The sequence below is a fragment of the Otolemur garnettii genome, unplaced genomic scaffold, assembly GCF_000181295.1.
Source record: "Otolemur garnettii isolate 467f Iridium unplaced genomic scaffold, OtoGar3 scaffold00002, whole genome shotgun sequence".
Taxonomy (NCBI): Eukaryota; Metazoa; Chordata; class Mammalia; order Primates; family Galagidae; genus Otolemur; species Otolemur garnettii.
In genome coordinates, this window is record NW_003852397.1 from 31,452,737 (window position 1) to 31,472,408 (window position 19,672).

The following is a 19,672-nucleotide window of genomic DNA, read 5'->3' on the forward strand; positions in this document are numbered from 1 at the left end:
GGAGTTAGATGATATCTCAGAGTAGTTTTGATTTGCATTTCTCTGATGATTAAGGATGGTGAGCATTTTTTCATATATCTGTAGGCTGTACGCCGGTCTTCTTTGGAGAAATTTCTCTTCAAGTCCCTTGCCCATCCTGAGATGGGATCAACACTAATTACTTGAATGTATATGGACTGAATTCTCTAATCAAATGTCAGAGATTGGTATAATGGACTTTTAAAAACACAAACACAATACCAAGACCCAACTGCATGTTTCCTACAGTAGACTCACTTCACAGACTGAAGTGAAAGGATGAAAAAATATATTCCATGAAAATAGAAACTAAAACAGAGAAGGTGTAGCTGTAATTATATTAATAAACTTTTACAACTGTAAAAGAGACAAAGAAAGTTCTTAAATTACAATAAAGGGGTCAATTCATTAAGAGGATATAATAATTATGAATATAGCATATGGACCCAATATCAAAACACTTAAATATTGAAAGCAAATATTAATAAATCTGAAGGGAGAGATTGACTGTAATAGAATAAGAATAAGGGACTTCAGTACCCTACTTTTGGCAATGGATAGATCATACAGACAAAATAGAGAAACCTCAGTCTTATTTTTGTTATTATTTTAGAGACAGAGTCTTACTTTGTCACCCTCAGTAGAGCGCCATGGCATCACAGCTCACAGCAACCTCAAACTCTTGGACTTAGGCAATTCTCTTGCCTCAGCCTCCCGAGTAGCTGGGACCAAGGCGCCTGCCACAAAACTCAGCTATTTTTTTGTTGCAGTTCAGCCGGGGCTGGGTTTGAACCTGCTACTCTCGGTCTATAGGGCTGGCACCCTACTCACTGAGCCACAGGCACTGCCCTAAACATCAGTTTTAAACTATACTTTATTTTATAGACATATACAGAACATTTTATCCAACAGTGGCAGAATGCACATTCTTTTCAAGCACACATGGAAAATTTTGAAGGATTAGGCCACAAAACAAGTCTTAATAAATTTTAGAAGATCAAAATGAAATCAAGTGTATTTTTCAAACACAGCAGTATAAAACTAAAAACCAGTAAGAGGAAATCAAACAACGTGATCCTTAAAAATCAGTGAGTCAAAGGATAAGTTTGAAAGTATCTTAAGATAAACCAAAGTGAACCAAAACTATACTAAAACTTATGGGATAAAGATAAAAGCAGTACTCAGAGAGAAGTTTATAGAAATAAACATCTACGTTAAAAAAAGAAGAAAGCTCTCAGGCAGTGCCTTTGGCTCAAGGAGTAGGGCACCGGCCCCATATACCAGGGGTGGCGAGTTTAAATCTGACCCTGGCCAAAAACTACAAAAAAAAAAAAAAAAAAGAAGAAGAAAGCTCTCAAGTAAACAACCTAAGAGAACACCTAAAGAAACTAGAAAAAGAATAACAAACTAAGCCCAATGTTAGCAGAAAGAAGGAAAAAAATAAATACCAGAGCAGGAAATGTATGAAATAGAAACAAGAAAATTAACAGAAAAGATGAATGACACTAAGAGGTGTTTTTAAAAGACAAACAAAATTGGGAGCTCTTTAGTCAGATAAAAATGAGTGAGAAAACTCAAATAAATAAAATCAAAAAGATAGAGGAAACATTACAATAGACACCATGGTAGTCTACTATAAACAATCATGTGCCAACAAATTGGAAAACCTAGAATAGATAAATTCTTAGGCACATATGACCTACTAGTACAGAACCATAAAAAAGGAAAATGAAAATCTAATCAGACCAATAACAAGTAGATTGAACCAATAATAAAAATTCTCCTATCAAAGCCCAGAATTTGATTTCACATCTTCATTGTTGATTTTCCCTAAACATTTAAAGAACATATACCAAATTTTCTCAAATTCTTTCCCCCAAATTCAAAAACAGTGATTATTTCAAAACTCATTTTATGAGCATTGCCTTAGTGCTAAAGCCAGATAAAGACTACAAGAAGAGAAAACTATAGGCCTATATACCTGATGAACATAGATACAAAAATCTTCAATAAAATACTATCAAACTGAATTTAGCAGCACATTAAAAGGATCATTCACCATGACCAAAGCAAATTTATCCACGGAATGCAAGAATGGTTCAACTGTGTAAATCAATTACTGTAATTCAGCAGATGAACAGAATGAACAACAAAAACCTTGTGATCATCTCAATAGATGCATAAAAAACATTTGAAAATATTTAACATCTTTTCATGATAAAAACTTTCAACACATTAGGCATAGAAAAAAATATACCTAAACATCATGAAGGCCATATTTGACCACACACAGGTAACGTTATACTACTTTCATAAAGCAAAAAGTCCTCTGCTTCTCTATCTTCCCCACCAAACATGGGCTGGGCTAGACCCTAGAGAGGAGCCATAGAGAAGTGTAGAAAAAGACCCACCCTTTCTTCAGAACATCATTACCACCAAGGAGCAGGGTATGGGGATAAATTCCACTTCCCAGATAAACTTGACATGATGTGGGTCAGGTGTCAGACTGTATGTGCAAATCTACAGAGAGGAGGCAGGCTGCCAAAATCTACCTAAGCTGTGGATTTTTGCTCCTAAGTTAGAGGGTCCTCTGCTCAAAACATACACTGATCCTTTTTTTAATCTGGTATTCTCTATCAATTCTTAGGCCCAGAAGAGAAAACATTCTCCTTTCTTTACCCCCTCCCTAATACCAAGGCCCTCATGTCAGGTTCCATGGATCCAGGGAGGGGTTGCCTCTAGAGATGATAGTCTGGGCTCTTAACGATAAGCTGGGATCTTAATGCCTGGGACTGAACCAGATTCCAACCCTCCCGAGTCCTGAAGGGTTTCCATTAACTGCTCCCAGGAAGCACCAATAAAAGAATTCTCCAGAAAGATGGGCAGGCCTCCTATACCACAGTACCTGTAAAAGGAAGAGGACAGGACACACTGGGACCACAGTAGCTCACCTGTTAACTCTATTCTCTTTCCAGCAGATCTTTCTAGAGCAAACACCTCACCTCTAATTTCCCCAGCAGCTGCAGGCCCAAGGCTCACATTTAAATGAGGCCTGGTGGCCCCAACCTTCTGCAGGAAAATGACCCAAGACATGCTATCTGGCTCCCTCCATGTTAGTCCTTCCCACATCTGTGAGTTAAGTCCCTAGTGGCTCCTGATTCCAGGATGGATGTCTAGCCCTACTGTAGTTCACACAATGGGAAACCTAGCTCCATCACTTGGGAATTCATGAAAAATACAAATTCTCAGGTTTCCTTCTGCACCTACCTCCAACAGCATTCTTCTTAGAATGCTGAGTCTTGTATGCATTGTTTTAGATGATTCTGATACTTGTTAAAATTTGAGACCCACTTTCACACACTGTTTCCCTATTCCCCAGGCTTAAGTATTAGGCATATATCTTCTACCTAAGAAAACAGAGTCCTAACAATAAGAAACTAGACTGGGCATTATCACATTATCAATAGAGAGAAGCAGAGGGATTGGGATGAAGGAGTTCTAGAAAGATCTCTGCAGAGTCTAGGGAAGAGTGGGCTGGCTGGAAATCTTCCCAGGGAGCCAAAGTTGGCAGTAACATCCAGATTAGAGATCTCAATCACACCAAGAAAATAGGGAAAAGGGAAAAACCGAGAAAATAAGGAAGAAGGCAAGGTGTGACAGGAGAAGACCTCACTAGTAGGAGGTTGTGGGGCCAGAGAAAGCATGGAGTGGGTTGGAATCAGATGTGGGATGGGTCCCAGGCTTCTCCCCTGGGAGAAGCCAGTGGTCCCTGGCTCCTGTTGCACCATCCTCCACTGCCAACAGCTGCTCAAGTGTCAGACGCTTGGCACAGAAGTGGGCCATAATGTTCAGCCCTGACGCGGCATGCGAGCCATGGTGGTGGTTGTGTTCTACACGGAAGGCAGTATTAGGGATATATCTTCCTAATATATCTCATATCTTATTTTATTTTATCCGTCTCCTCACTTCCTAACACCACCTCGCCCAGCTACTCTAGCAACCTTAGGTTCAGCGTGTCCTCCAAGGAGCTGTCCTCCTCTTCCTTGAAGCCACCGGGGAAGCCTAGGCGCCCTGGAAGTTCATCTGCATCTGCAGGAGGAATAAATGGGTATTTACAAAGCTGCCCACAAGGGGCGCTCCAGGGAGGGTGCAGGGCCAACAGGTTTCCCCTCTCCTCACCAGTATTGTGTAGCGCAGCAGGATGAGGTCAAAGATCATCCCAGAGTCAGGGGCATAAAGCATTGTGTAACAGCTGTGCCACCAGTCTGAGCCCAGCTCCAGGGCCTCCACCAACTCCAGCTTGTGGACCCCTGCCATGGCCTGCTTCTGCTAGGCTGCGGCCAATCAGGACGTGGGTTGGGTCATATCCAAGGCGTAGGGACCCTCTGGAAAGCAAAAGCAGCCTCTAGCAGCCTCTGACGGAGCTACAGGTATGGTCTGTGCCTGGAACCTGCAGGTAGGCAGTTAGAATGATACTCTGGTAAATACGTGCCTATGTCACAGTCGGAGGCAGCCAAGTGTCCCTAGGATCCAGAGAGCTGGGAGCTCCAAAGTTTTTGTAGCCTGACCAGGGTTCAATTACAGAAGAGTCCTGGGAGCCTCAGGAGTAATACATAGTGTTCCGCAAACTACTTTTGGTGTAAAGTGGTTGATACAGGAAGCCTAGGTTTGGGGCCAGGAAGGAGAGAGGCAGGGGTGTCTTCAGAGACCATAGCCTCCCTAGGGACATGAGCATGGGAATGCGTGATGGTGTAAGGAGGCTCTTGAATGGTGGATTTGAGGGGACTCGGGGACTGAGTGAGTGTGAGTGTGCATTGGGCCACAATTAGTTCAGATATTCTGGACCTGATGGATGTGGTGTCGCTTTGGGAGATGGGGATGGAAGGAGGGGCCTGGGCAATGACAAGTGTAATTCTAGTCAGCAGGTGAGGTGGCCATAGACACTGGGCAGCTGCTTGTGAGGATCTGACACACAGAAAGTGAAGGGTCAGTGAGATTTTGGAAGGAAGGATCAAGTGGGGGTAGCTTGGGTGGGCCCCTATGGCACAGGAAGGGTCTGATGCTAAGGAACAGGGACTGAGGATCCCTCACTCCATGTCAGGTGTTCCCCACCCTGCCAAGTGCCCTGACACCCCAAATCAGTATTATGCCCTGGAAAGCAGGAAGCAGCTTCTTGAGGCCCTGGGGAGAAAGACACAGCCTGTAAGTGACACCATGTGATAGGGAAGAGCCCAGAACCTACTTAGACACAAGCCTGTGACCTTAACAAGCCTCTTGACTCTCTCAGATCCTGGTTGCTCTTGTGTCCACTGAGATACACAACCTGTTAGGGACGTGGGGAGACGTGAAGCACTCAGCACAGTGGCAGGCATGAAGTACACAGAGCCATTCTTGCAGTTGAAGGTGGGGGCATAGTTCTGTCTTATGTTAGGACTCAAGGGTTGGAGTCCTTGACACACTTATCAAGTTCCATACCTGAAGGGCAGATTAGACCCGTATGGGGTCATCTTTCCTAGCTTCGTCTTCTGAGTTGCAGGCAGAGAGGCCTCCAACAAACATCCAGGCAACTGGATCAAGGTGATGAGCCTGTAAGTGTGACATAGTTGCCATTAGCCCACTAGAGTTGTAGGGGCCATTTCTAGGCTCTGACTTAACATTAAAGTCACCTTGGAAAAAACTTATAAACACTGCCTATTCCATTGTCCTAGCCCAGACAAATTGAATCACAATGTCTGGAGTTGGTGTCTGGACATATGTAGTTTTTAAAATGTTCTTCATGTGACTATAAACCAAAGTGGCAATCAGCCTTCCCCTTCCCCCTCTCTCATAGATAGGCTATGTTTAAGGATTTAGAGTCAAACAAGTCCTTTTCCAGAGCTTTCTTCTTTCTTTACTGGCTGCTTGAGGAGGCTTTTAACAAGGAATTCAGCTTTCTAAGAGAACATGAAAAAGTATAAAACCAATGAGACTGTTATACAAGAATTAATTGCTTTTGAGACCAGAGCTTTTTCTGGATGAATGAATATGGAAGCCCTAAAGACTGCTCCCCCAAACTTTAACATCTCTTTCAAATTGCTCTCTGCCTCCTCCCTACCCCCGCCATGCTGCCACTCATGCCCCATTTCATTGTCCTGAGGGAGATTGCTCAGGAGTCAGAACTGGAGGTAGAAAGCTGAGGCTTGTTTCTGTAGAGCTGCTCCATGTCCACAATGGTACTCAGAAGCAGAAATAACTCGCTGGTCAACTTTGAAGCATGGTAAACAGAACCAACTCACTACTTTAAAAATGAGCAAAAGGATTAAGCATTTATTTTTTTCAAATATGGATTCTATCTCAAAGCTAGCAAATATTTGAAGGGAAATTTCTTCTATATGCATTTTAGCTAATGAAAGAAGATTAAGGAGCCAATCAAAATTTTACTGTTTTTTGAACCATGAAGCATTAATAGATTTAAGGAAATGATCCTCTATGGTTTCTAACATCAGGAAAAGCCAACCAGTTATTATGTACCTCTGGAAGGAAGAATTCACCACCTCCTATCAATTATTCCTGCCAAAAAATTGAACATTACTCTTATTCTACCTACCCATTTATATGAAATACAGAGAATACTTTTGTAAAATATTGGGAAGAAACTAGAATTGTCCAGGTAGTAATTCATATTTTGTGTAAAATAGAGATGGTTACATATAGAAATATTTACAGATATGTGTGTATGCAAGGTTAGTGTATACACTTTCATTTCCCTACTCTGTCACCCTAGAAGCAATAATAACCCAGTAACAGCAGGGCACCTCGTTCCCAGATCTAGGAACAGTATTCTAACAGTATTTTCTAACAGTATTTTTCTAATAGTATTTTCTAATGAAAGGCACCAAAGGTCATCGGATAAATGCCTCTTTCCAGCACTGGGGCAGAGAATATAAACAATGAATACATGGTAATCCTGAAGCATCTTATAACACCAGAGTTTTACAAGAAAAAAGAAGCAGAGAAAACAAGGAAGAGTGGCAGGAAGTTTGGGACAGGAGGGGAGGAAGGAAAAGAACAAAACCAAACTGAAGGAAGTATGTCAGAGGAACAGCAATTGAGAGCCAGTTGAGAGTTTCCAATGACTAAAGCTGGTACAATCTGAACAACAAAGTAAAATAGTATTGGATTATAACTCAAAGTAGTAAATATCTATAGGTTCATACTGATAATAAATTAGTAAGGAATAAATAAATAGGCAAAGAGAAAAATCTTCCCATGTAGAAAAATTAGAAATAATCTATATAGTTACTTTGCCCTCAAGAAGGTAGAGCGTAACTGCTGACTCCTTAAATATGGAATGTATATAGTGACTTCCTTATGTTATTGCCCAACCAGTTTCATTGCCCACTGCCCAAGAGGAAGCCAATACATTGGGACAGCAGGTGTTACAGTAAGGGAAGGGTTTAATATCGCAAGCACCATGCAAAGAGATGGGAGGAATTTATCAATCCATCTTCCAAAAATCTTGGAGAAAGGGCTTTTAAAGACAGTTTGGGCAAAAGGGTAGGCAATTGGGTCTGATAATTGCCTAGATTCAGGGCAAAACCACAGGGGTATAGAAATTGTGTTCTTTACTGCATTGGTTCTTGGGTCAGGGTCACAAGACCAGAAGCATCAGTTTCTTGATGAGGGCCATTGGTCTGGGTGGGTCAGCTATTCCACTGAAACGCCAGGCCTGGAAGATATCTCAGAAGCTACATTTAGGTTTCAAAAGATAGTATTGTCTGTGGAGAAAGTTAAGAATCCTTATGTTCACTAGCTATGTGACTCCAGAGTAGCAATTATAGAGAAGGAAACAGGACAATGGCTGATTATTATGAAGCAAATTAGGACATAGTGGCCGATTATTTTTAGCTAGGCCTGTTCCTTCACAGAGTTTTAGGCCCCTACCACTGTTCTTGCCTTATACCTCTTTATGATTTATGAAGGGGAGTTTCAATTCCAAAGAGTGCAATGTGGAAACAGGAGAAGGCAATAACTAACTTTTCGATTGTGATTTTGTCTGTAATCTTCCTCCCCAAAAGAAATAGCCCCTATCTAATCATGAGAAAAGCATCAAACAAATCCCAGTCCATCTCCACTGGAAGGAACTTTTTACAAAACACCTGATCAATAAGGCTCAAAAATGTTACTCATTGTCTCGGTCCATTACAGCTGAAAGAACTAAATACCATAGACGGGGCCGCTCATAAACAACAAAAATTGGCCAGGCAAAGTGGTTCATGCCTGTAATCCTAATTTTGGGAGGCTGAGGCAGATGAACTGCCTGAGCTCAGGAGCTCCAGACCATTCTGAGCAAGAGTGAGAATCTGTCTCTCTATTCAAAATAGAAAAAAATAGTCAAGCACTGTGGGGGATGCCTATAGTTCTAGCTACTTGGGAGGCCCAGGCAAGAGAATTTCTTGAGCCCAAGAATTTGAGGTTGCTGTAAGCTATAACACCACAGCTCTCTACCCAGAGTGACACAGTGAGACTTTGTCAAACAAACAAACAAAAAATTATTTCTCACAGTTCTGGAGTCTGGGAAGTCCAAGATCAAGGTGCTAGTGAATTTGGTGTCTGGTGAGGGCCCACTTCCATGTTGGTGAAGACCTTCTCATTGCTGAATCCTCACATGTGAGAAAGGGTGAGGGAGCTCCTCTCCTTGGGGTCTCTTTATAAGGACACTAATCCCATTCATGAGGGCAAAGCCTAGTTACCTGCCTATGTTCTCACCTCAAAACCCAACACATTTCAACAGTTGAATTAAGGGGGAACAAAAATATTCTGTTTGTAGCAGTCATAAAATACAGTGAAGGTTTAAGGAACTCTCACAACAAAGATGAGCCTGAGAAGTGCTGATATGACTGAATGGAATGTGGTATCCTGGGAGAAGGGAACAGGCATTAGAGAAAATGGAAGGAAGTCTGAATCAAGTATGGACTTTGACTAATGATAATATTGTTCCATTATTGAAAGAAATGTTGCATAATAATATAAGATGTTAATTCTGGGTTAAACTGAGAGGAATATATGGGACCTCTCTGTACTAGCTTCAAACATTTTGTTAATGTAAAACTTCTAAAAAATAATTTAAAAAAAGAAATTCATGAGGATATGATCAATACAACCTAGACTGAAGGAGAGTTTACAGGACAGATGACCTGGTTTCTTCCATAGATGAATTGCAAGGGGAAAAAAAGACATGGAAGCAAAATCTATATGATAAAAACGATTGAGGAGACATATCAATTGAAGTTAGTGGGCTTTTTTCTTGGATTCTAATTTGAAAAGAAGAAAAAGTCGAACAGAAATGTGAATCTTAAGTGGATATTTGATGTCTAGGAATTACTGATGAGTGCTTGAGGTGTGATAATAGTGTTGTGGCTATGTTTTGTAAGGGTTCTTTATCTTTTAGAGATATGCATACTGCAATATTAATGACGTGATAAAAATAATTCAGTGAGGAGGTAGAGGCTAAGGGTATAAATAAAATGAGATGGGCCATGAACTGATAATTTTTGAAGCTGGGTGATTTTTCTATTCAGGGCTTATCATGTTATTCTTTTTATATATTTAGGTGTTTTCCACAGTGAAAAGCTAAAAATAAAAAAGACCTTTGGCTTCTTATTAAGTTAAAGGTAAAGGTTATCATTTACATTTGAATAACATTTTGCATTTCACAAAATCCCTTCCTAGATAGCATCCCTTTGCATCTGGGAGGAGGGAGAGAGAAATGTAAGGGTCTAATTTTACTTTTTAAGCAGGGAGAAAACTACAGCCAACACCTACCATCTGTCAGGTAATTTTAATCCATTCTACTTCATCCTCATAAGATTTTCTAGGCACTTTGAATGTAAAGCCAAGGTTGAGGACCACTGGTTTAGAAGAATAGATAATGCAATGTAAGATGGAGGAAGAACCATCAGCAGAGACCTACTAGCTAAGTCTAATAGGACTTCCTGAAAGGACTCAATTCTGTTATTATTTTCAGGCATTCACATACCTGAAATCCCACCCAGTAGCCTTAAAGGAAGTGGCATTCTCTAGAAACCAGCTCTGTTTTTGGTTTGGGGTACAGCATCAAAGATAACTAGTGCTGTGCCATCTGTGGTTCATTAAATAAGTACTTTTTACCCTTAGGGCAGAATTTTTCAGATGCCTCAAGCTTTGGGCCTAGACCTCCTCACCTGAATACCCAAGGAGCACCTCAAACCTAACACACCCAGGAAAGAACTCAGTATTTCTCCCTGCCCCTATCTGCATCTCTTTCTGTGAATGGCCCATGTCCTGCCCAGTCACCTGTGCTGGAGTCCTCACAGTCCATTCCTTCACCCTCTATCCCTCCAGTCCTCACTTCTCCCAGTTCCCTCTCATCAACTCCACTCATAATGTCTTGACTTCATCAAATGTAGGTCAGGCCTTCATCTTTTCCCACTCAGATTATATGTCCTAACTGCCTTCCTATCTTGTTTCCAGTCTACCCTTCTTAAACCTGCCCTCCACACAATGTCACAATATAGTTAAAGTCAATATAGTCCCATCAGGGACTTCCCCTAGCTGCAGAATACAACAGAGCAAAATCAACAGCACAGATCTGAGCTTTGCCTTCTGTATAGTGATCTATTACTAAAACATATTATAAAATACAGTGACAATACCACAATAAACTTTTATTATTTCACAGCGTCCAGAGATCAGGAATTATGGACTGGTTCAGCTGGGTGGTTCTAGCTCAGGGTTTCTCATGAGCCTTTAGTCCAGATATCAGTCAGAGCTACAGTCAAATGAAGGCTTGACTAGGGCTGGAGAACATGCTTCCCATAACTCACTGATAGAGCTGGCAAGTTGGTGCTGGCTGTTGGGAAAATGCCTCGGTTTTCTATCACATAGAGCTCTCCATGAGGTTGCTTGAATGTCCTCACAACATAGTGGCTGGCTTCCTCCAGAGTGGGTGATAAAAGAGAAAACAGGATAGAATCTGTCTTTTATGACATAGCCTCAGAAGTCACACATCATCACCTCTACAGTATTCTTTGGTCACACAGGCCGCCCCTGATGCAATGTGGGAGTGATCTTTAGAGGGCATAATATGAGAAGTGTGGGTCATTGCAAGTCCTCTAGGGCACTGGCTATACCCCTTCCTCTATAAACCCTACATAATCATTCTCACATTTCAGGTACCATCAGCACCAAAAGAAATTCAAATTCACAGAACCTGTAGGGCTGTGTCCTCCATCTTTGTGTTCTTCATTCCTGCAAGATTTTTTCCTAACTTTTATTTGCCTGGTGAGTTCTTATCATTTAAAATTGTGTACCTATACTTAGTGTCTGATATAGGATGGGAACACATCAACCTGAAATCCAAAGAGTAGGATGAGACCGTATCTACAGAAGAGATGGTCTAGGTAGGCTCCATGCTCTCATTCGACATTGCTTTGAAACATTTTGAAAACCAGGAAAGCCAGAGTTCATGGTTCACTTGGACCATTTTGAAAAAGAGTGTCCATATTTTTTCTAAGAGGTCACAGAGTGATTTAATTGGAGATTACCTTCTCTCTAATTTTAAAAAATCAATGCCAATAAGAACAAAGTCCAAAGACTTGATAAAAAGTGTTGGTCAAAGGGGTAGAGAGGATGATGTGGGAAGAAGGAAGGTATATTGTTTAGCTTATTACCCTAACAATGCTGCATAACAAACCACAAGAGCTGAATAACATACAGCAATAAACAGTTACTTCTTGCTTAGAGTTTGCAGATCACTGGAACATCTGCTTTATTCTGCAGTGGCAGGGCCAGCTCTGCTCCATTTCTCTCCTCCTCCTGGGACAGGTGGGCTAGCTGGTGTTGACAGAGGCCCAAAGAGCAAATCCCACTGCACCAACACATTTCTATCCCCTGAATACATCTCACAGCCAAAATAAGTTCCTTGGCCAAGCTCAGAGTTAAGGAATGGGAAGTATCTAGAAGAACTACAAATTTACAAGGAAAAGGTAAATTGGGATAGAAAATTCAATTTATCGGTTTCCTGGTTAAGATGGCGTCCCCTGTAGCAGCACAGGCCAGGAGTCTTCTGCGAGACGTGGCTCTCAGGCCCGCGTTCCTGGCCGCCCGGTCCCAGGCAGTTCAATTAACCTCCAGAAGATGGCTGAACCTGCAGGAATACCAGAGCAAGAAACTGATGTCTGACAACGGAGTGAGAGTTCAAAGATTCTTTGTCGCAGACACTGCGAATGAAGCTCTTGAGGCTGCTAAGAAACTAAATGCAAAAGAAATCGTTTTAAAAGCCCAGATCTTAGCTGGAGGAAGAGGAAAAGGTGTCTTCAATAGTGGTTTGAAAGGAGGTGTTCATTTAACAAAAGATCCAAAAGTCGTGGGACAGCTGGCCAAACAGATGATTGGATATAATCTAGCCACAAAGCAAACTCCAAAAGAAGGTGTGAAAGTTAACAAGGTGATGGTTGCTGAAGCCTTGGACATTTCCAGAGAAACCTACCTGGCGATTCTGATGGACCGGTCCTGCAATGGCCCTGTGTTGGTGGGAAGCCCCACGGGGGGAGTTGACATTGAAGAGGTGGCTGCTTCAAATCCAGAACTTATTTTTAAGGAGCAAATTGACATTTTTGAAGGGATAAAGAACAGCCAGGCACAACGGATGGCAGAAAATCTAGGTTTCCTCGGGCCTTTGAAAAACCAGGCTGCAGATCAAATTAAGAAGCTGTATAATCTGTTCCTGAAAGTTGATGCTACTCAGGTGGAAGTGAATCCCTTTGGTGAAACTCCAGAAGGACAAGTTGTCTGTTTTGATGCCAAGATAAACTTTGATGACAATGCAGAATTCCGACAAAAGGATATATTTGCTATGGATGACAAATCAGAGAATGAGCCCATTGAAAATGAAGCTGCCAGATATGATCTAAAATACATAGGACTGGATGGAAACATTGCCTGCTTTGTGAATGGTGCTGGGCTCGCCATGGCTACTTGTGACATCATTTTCCTTAATGGTGGGAAGCCAGCCAACTTCTTGGATCTTGGTGGCCGTGTAAAGGAAACACAAGTATATCAAGCATTTAAGTTACTCACAGCTGATCCTAAGGTTGAAGCCATCCTTGTCAATATTTTTGGTGGTATTGTCAACTGTGCCATCATTGCCAATGGAATCACCAAAGCCTGCCGGGAACTAGAACTCAAGGTGCCCTTGGTGGTCCGGCTTGAAGGAACTAACGTCCAAGAGGCCCAGAACATACTCAGCAACAGTGGGCTGCACATTATGTCAGCTGTCGACCTGGAGGACGCAGCCAAGAAGGCTGTGGCCAGTGTGTCCAAGAAGTGACAGTTTCATCCTGATCCCTGGGGGAAGGGAGGCTATTTCTCCCTGCGAAGGGGTAGTTCTCTCGTTACTGTGAAGGAGAGGTTATCTTCTTGGGAAAAAAAGAGGGGAAGGCACAAACAAGGATCACTGTGTGACAAATCTTAAATCTGTATCTTATTGAATAAGATGTCTAGACAGCCTCAATCTGACTTTACTGATAGTCTCCATAAAAATAATGTCCTGTGTTCTCATACTTCTTTATCATTTTAAGCCTGCTTAGCAGACAGTATTTTGCCAACTTCTGTGTCTTCTGTGTCTAAATAATGTGAGTATGCACAGAGTTGGAAATCAGGTCTGGGTTTATTTCTTAGAATTTTGATGAGATAATCCTATATAATAAAAAAAAATCACAATCTAGAAAATATTCAGATAAGGTGACATTTAACATATTAAACACCAAAAAGGTACAGGTGAGACATTCAGGCAAGTAGCCATTACACACAGTGGCAGTTTTTACAAGTTTCCAATTCCAACATGTGTTTTAAAATGGAAAGTCCTCATTAATATACCATATGTGTATTTTTACCATTTTGCCTTAATATCAAATAATACTGTTTACATTACACTAAAAGCCAAAAGCCTTATTTGTGATTTTGGAGCAGACATTTCCACTTTAATGTTAAAAATGAAGGATGATGATTCTCATGGAACCCTTAAGATAACACTGAAGATCAAATTGTACTGAATGTCGGCATCTTCTCTCCTTTATCCCACTCCCTGCTCCTAGCACCAGTTTCTGCTTTAAGAAATGGAAAAATGCATTTGAATAGAATGTGGCTTTCTTTTTCAAAGTGTCCATTTTTGTGATGGGGAAAATATTTGAATAAGATTTTTGTTTAAATTTTGGTATATTTTTATCTGCATACAAATTTAAATAAAATCTTGTTTTGTAATCTCTAAAAAAAGAAAATTCAATTTATCAAAGTGGGGAAAAGCCACAGCATTTTGTAAAGAAAAAAAAAATGTTTCTAGCTGTTGAAAGATTGTCTCCTTGATAGAGTTAAGTGTAGGCACCTGCCTAAATAGAACCGACTTGCCCAAGTAGAACTGACCTGCCTAGGAAGAAATGAGTACGTGAAAGTCCCACCCAGGACAGAGTAAATGTGGCAATCCCTACCCCTCCCACCCTTTAAATTCCCATCCACCTTAACCCATGGGCTGACTTCCTCCTTTAACTCAGCTCACCTGACCCTGGGTGGAAATAAAGGCCACATTGCCCATACAGAACCTGGACTGTGATTTCCTTTAATTCATGTTTTGGAATAATCTTTTATTTTTGATCTTTAACCTCTCACTCCAACCTAAACATGTAAGTCTACTTTGAAAATATTCCCATTGGAGTCAAGTATTCAGTTCTGTATAAGTGTTAATGACTCTGCACTGCTAGTGAATATTTGTGAATATGCTGTTTCATAATGCATATTTGTTGAACCAAATTTCTGAACTTTCTGAAGTTAAGGAAGGCTTGGACATCCTAAGAGTTCTGGTGCTGATGATCGCTTAGGGGTTGCACAGGTGATTTAATGTATGGTGAGTTGAGAGGCATTCTGCAGGAAACAGACCTGGTCCAAAGAACTCGCACCCTTGCCTTTTCAGAGCTGCTTTCTTCATGGTTCTCTCAGCTCTTAGCTGACTCTCACCTAATTTCTACTCAACTACTAGCTGAAAATGGCTGAAAGTGTTTATCTTTTAGGTATATTTGTATGGGAATAGTAGAATCTCAGAAACCTTTGAGGATGAATCTCCAATTGTGGAAGATTAGGCAGTTTGATGATAAAGTTAATAATTCTTCCTCCAAAATTGTGAGAATTTTATATCATTTGAAGCATTTCTACATTTTAGGCTGAACCACATTGGCAATTTTCATGTGATTCTACCTGTTACATCATTTACCCTCTACAGGAATTTTTAGACGTAGGCAGAAAACAGACACAGAGGCAGCCACTTGCCCTGGATCACACGGTAAATGATAAGAGTAGGTCTAGAATCCAAGTTATCTAGTTTCAAGTTCAAGTGGTTTTTTTTTTCCCCTTACATAGGTCGTGGAAGAAGTATTTTAAACCTTTCTTTACTCTGTGTCTACCCCTCCTCCCTCATTCTTGCCCCTCCTCTCTCTCTCTCTCTCTCTCACACACATACCACTTCTCCCTCTCTTTTCTGCTTCTCTGCTCCTTTATCATCTTGGTGGTTGGGCCCCATTCCCTTCCGACACAAAAGGAGCGGCTCCTCGTCTTGAAAGAGCAAAGTGGTGTGTTTCCCCACCTTGAACCACCACTTCATTTGCCAACCACCTTTACTCTGAGCCCAGTATGATGTGTGGATTCTTATAATAGACCTGGAGCTTTTGCTCCAACCTCAGCCCCAAAGACATTAAATAATTAACTTCCATCACTCGCCTTTGTGTGCTTTATCTCCGCATCACCCAAAATAGCTAGTGGCATTTCCTCGGCATAAATAGAAAGGAGAAAGGTCAATTGGCATTTGTGGAGATTATATATATATATATTTTACAAAGCAGCAAGCTAGCAGGGTCTCTTTATTCCTTTATACCTGTTTTCTAACCAGCTACTTCCCTAGTTCTTTAACTCTTTGGACAATCCCCCCCATCTTGGAGTTGGTTAATCATTAGTGGCCCTGCTGAAGTGATCCAACATTAAGATTGAGTATAGCTGAAAGAGAGAGTATTTCCTAATGCTAATAAAAATATATTTTTCTTAGGTTATGTTAAATCTTGCTCCTCACCCCCACCCCACAAAGAAAAGTTAAATTTGAGTGAGCTTCTCTTAAGAGGCATGAAGCTATGATCCTAAAAGGTATTTCCTCCTAGCTTTCTTTTAAGCCAGGGTGGAGTATAGCCCAAATCCCTGGAGGGCAAGACATTTTCATTCAAGGCACCTGTCTTCTTAGAAATATATTCTGAAATGCAGGGTATTCTCCCCTGGGCACGTGAATCTGTTTGTGAAAGAAACTATTTGAAAATTTAGCTATTTCCTCTTCAGGCCCAGCAACTCACCCAAATTTTATTCTATTCTAATGTTATAAAAACCATCAGAAAGGATGGTTTACATTAGATAAAGAAACTTTTATTGCTTTGGATGCTGAGATGGTCCCACTCTTCCAGGTTTATTTGCAATCTGGGTGGCCACGGAAGGACATGGGGGTTCCGGGAAGCTCCTCCCAGGGGAAGTATCTTCCCTGTTAATGTGCTGCAAACGCCCACTGGGCAGCAGTGTGGTCACAAACCCCATCCAGCCTGGGTTTCCCAGGGCAAACCTGATTTTCAAGGTTCTACCATGGCAACAACCATGAGTCCTAGATTTTGACTTGGGAAAGATGCTCAAGTTCATAATTCTGAAACATCTCAGATCCCACTTCTAGGATCCAATATTCGGGGCCTGTTCTTCCTGCCACACATGCAGGGGGTATAAGAGCACAGACACCCTCCTGTCACCCAGCATGCAAGGAGGGTCACAAGAATGGGCACTGTAAGCTTCGGGGAAAGGCAGAGGGGAGATTTGTCTGCCTCCAACACTTCTCCTTAATGTAAGGGAGCTGTGGGAAAATGCGAGAATGATGAGCATAGCCCTTGAGGACTGGAGAAATTGTGGGTTCACTTGGGTGGTTGGTTCCTTTGATTGGTGGGCAGAGATTGAAGTAAAGCCACATGATATGCCACAGGTTACAGAGACTTAGAGCCCAGTGATCATGAAAGAAGACCACCAGGTTTTGCCCCTTATGTGGGAACAGACCAAAACAGCCAGAGTTGCAGTAGAGAGTTTTATAATCGAACAGCAGCGAGGTAAGGAGGTGAGAGGGAACCTCAAATCTACTTCCCCAAGGAGTTTTGGACTGGGTTTTTAGGGGAATTTAGGTAGGTAGGGGGCTGAAGGACTAGGATTTGCTGACTGGTCAAAAATGTGACGGGTGAAGTGATGGGACAGGGGGATGAAGAAACTGCATTCTCTTGCTTAGTCCGTTCCTTCCTTGGCATCCTTGAGACTGGCTGGAATCCGTGGACCCACTGCAATGCAAAATCTGGAAATATCTCAGATGGAAAACTGAAGGCTTCTTAACATTGAAGGTGTTATGTATAGAAGTTATGATCTATAACAGGCCCCGAGACTTTTAAGTAGTAAGCAGCTATAGGAAAGTGGCTAGGTAGCTAAACTGGTTAATGTTTAAGCTTTTATTCAAAGTATATCCTTTTGTTAAAAACCTAGAAGTTTAATTTAATGAATTTTATGTGGATGGTTTCAGTCATGCCCCTTTGTTCTTAAAATTAGCCCATCAAGTTATTTACACCAACTCTCCCTAGCCCCAGTTTTGTTTTCACTGTGTGGCATCTGAAATCTCCTTGGCAATCCTTACATCACTTTCAGAGATGAAATAGGCCCCAAGTAAGAGCAGGTAAAACTTCTGCTCCAGGTAAAGGGAGACGGAGAAGGGGGGTAAGAAGAGAGGGTCTTGAACAGTGGTTTTGAGTGTGCTGCCAGCAGTAACACTACCACCTGGAAACTTGTTAGAAATGCAAATTCTCAGGCTCCACTGCTATTAAATCAGAAATGCTGGTGATGGAGCCCATCAATTTGTGCTTCAACAAGTCCTCCAGGTGATTCTAATGCATGCTGAACTCACTAGTCTGCCTCATGCTGGGGGCACAGCACCAGTGATAACAGGTCAGTAAGACAAAGAACCCCTTTGTCTCCGTTTTTTTCAGTCAACAGGAGGCAGAATAGTGAGTAACAGTATTTCTTGCATCAGATTCTCCCAAGTAGTTCTGTAACAAAAGATATTTTTGCCCTACATCTCCCCAAAGGACTGGGATAGGTCTGGATATTGACAAAGATTCTGTTTGACCAAATTTTAAACAGGCTCCTCCTTAAGCCCTCTTTTTTTTTCACTAGGCTTTATCCTTGGCCCTGTCTTTGGCTTGCCAAATCTTGCTTTAGCAAGAATCCTACTAAGTCAGTTTAGTGAAACTCTTCCACCCTTAATAGTTGGTCACCCTCAATATTTGATCTACATGGCCTGCCTTCAGCAGGAATCTTATGCAGTTTAGCAAAAATCTTCCTGCTATGATTTGAATATTTGTCCCCTCCAAAAACGTGGTGGAGGTAGAGGAGGCCCAGTGGGAAGCGTTTGGATTATGGGGGTGGATCTCTCATAAGTGGGTTGGTGCTGTTCTCAGTGTGAGTTCATTCTTGCTCTCACACTGGATTTGTTCTTGAGAAAATGGATTAGTCCCTCAAAAGTGCGCTTTTATAAAGTCAAAACAAAAGCACATGTGGTGAGAATACGATGGAGTCATTCAGGCTAAGGCCAAGAGGACACAGCTGTTCTGGTCAGTTTAGGTCCTATATGACCTTCACCTCACATCTCCGATTCTTGCTGTTTTGTAAATTCAGCTTTAACCTAAACATGTGTATCTTGAAGAGTTTAGGGCAATTGATTTAGGAGATTAACTTTTAAATTGGAATGTTGTTGTTTGGGGTCGTGGCTTATGTTAATTATTGTTTCTTATGGGTCATTATGCTGATTGTTATTATTATTTTTTGAGACAGAGTCTCAAGCTGTTGCCCTGGGTAGAGTGCCATAGCATCACAGCTCACAGCAATCTCAAACACTTGGGCTCAACTGATCCTCTTGCCTCAGCCTTCTGAGTAGCTGTCATTACAGGCACCTGCCACAATACCTGAATAGCTTTTAGTGATGGGGTCCTGCTCTTGCTCAGGCTGGTCTGTGATAGAGTCAAAGCCTACCCAAATAGGGATGAAAGATTATTCCTGAAGTGTGAGATGAAAGGAAAATGGAGGTCCAGTTTGTGCAATTAAAATGGCTTTATTCCACCTGGGTGCAGGTGGGGTAAGCTTTCTAACTGGGCTGGGAAAAAATCCACATGCAGGTAATGGCAAATGGTGGTTTTAAAGGTCAGGAAGGTAGAGATTGGGAAATTCCCGTTCCTGGGTTGGACATCTGTTGGAAGGGTGGGGGTTGGCCCATTTACCTTTCCCAGGTGGGACATCCGTTGAGAGAGGGTAGGGGGGTTCTTTTAGGTGGGTCCACCCTATTTGGGTGAGGTTCGACACTATTATTTCTAGTCTTTTTTGTCTTTTATAAGGAGGTGGGATGATGGGAGTGGTATCTCTTTGACTACTTCCTGTGGAAGGAGGGGCTGTGTGGGCTGCTAGTAAAAAGAATGAAGGGGGAGTGGGGGAAGGGAGTGGTGTTTATAGGAGTTCTTAGGCTTTTTTGGTCTGAGCTGGTTGG

At 41.7% G+C, this 19,672-nt stretch overlaps 2 pseudogenes across 1 annotated transcript; one reads left to right on the forward strand and one right to left on the reverse strand.

Annotated features, from left to right (window-relative positions):
• Positions 1 to 3,690: 3,690 nt before the first annotated feature.
• On the reverse strand, positions 3,691 to 4,335 carry LOC111724946 (annotated as a pseudogene).
• A 7,724-nt stretch (positions 4,336 to 12,059) lies between these two features.
• Positions 12,060 to 13,640, forward strand: LOC100966184 (annotated as a pseudogene). The gene has a single exon (XR_001161291.1). The product of XR_001161291.1 is annotated as a succinate--CoA ligase [GDP-forming] subunit beta, mitochondrial pseudogene (transcript).
• The last annotated feature ends 6,032 nt before the right edge of the window (positions 13,641 to 19,672 follow it).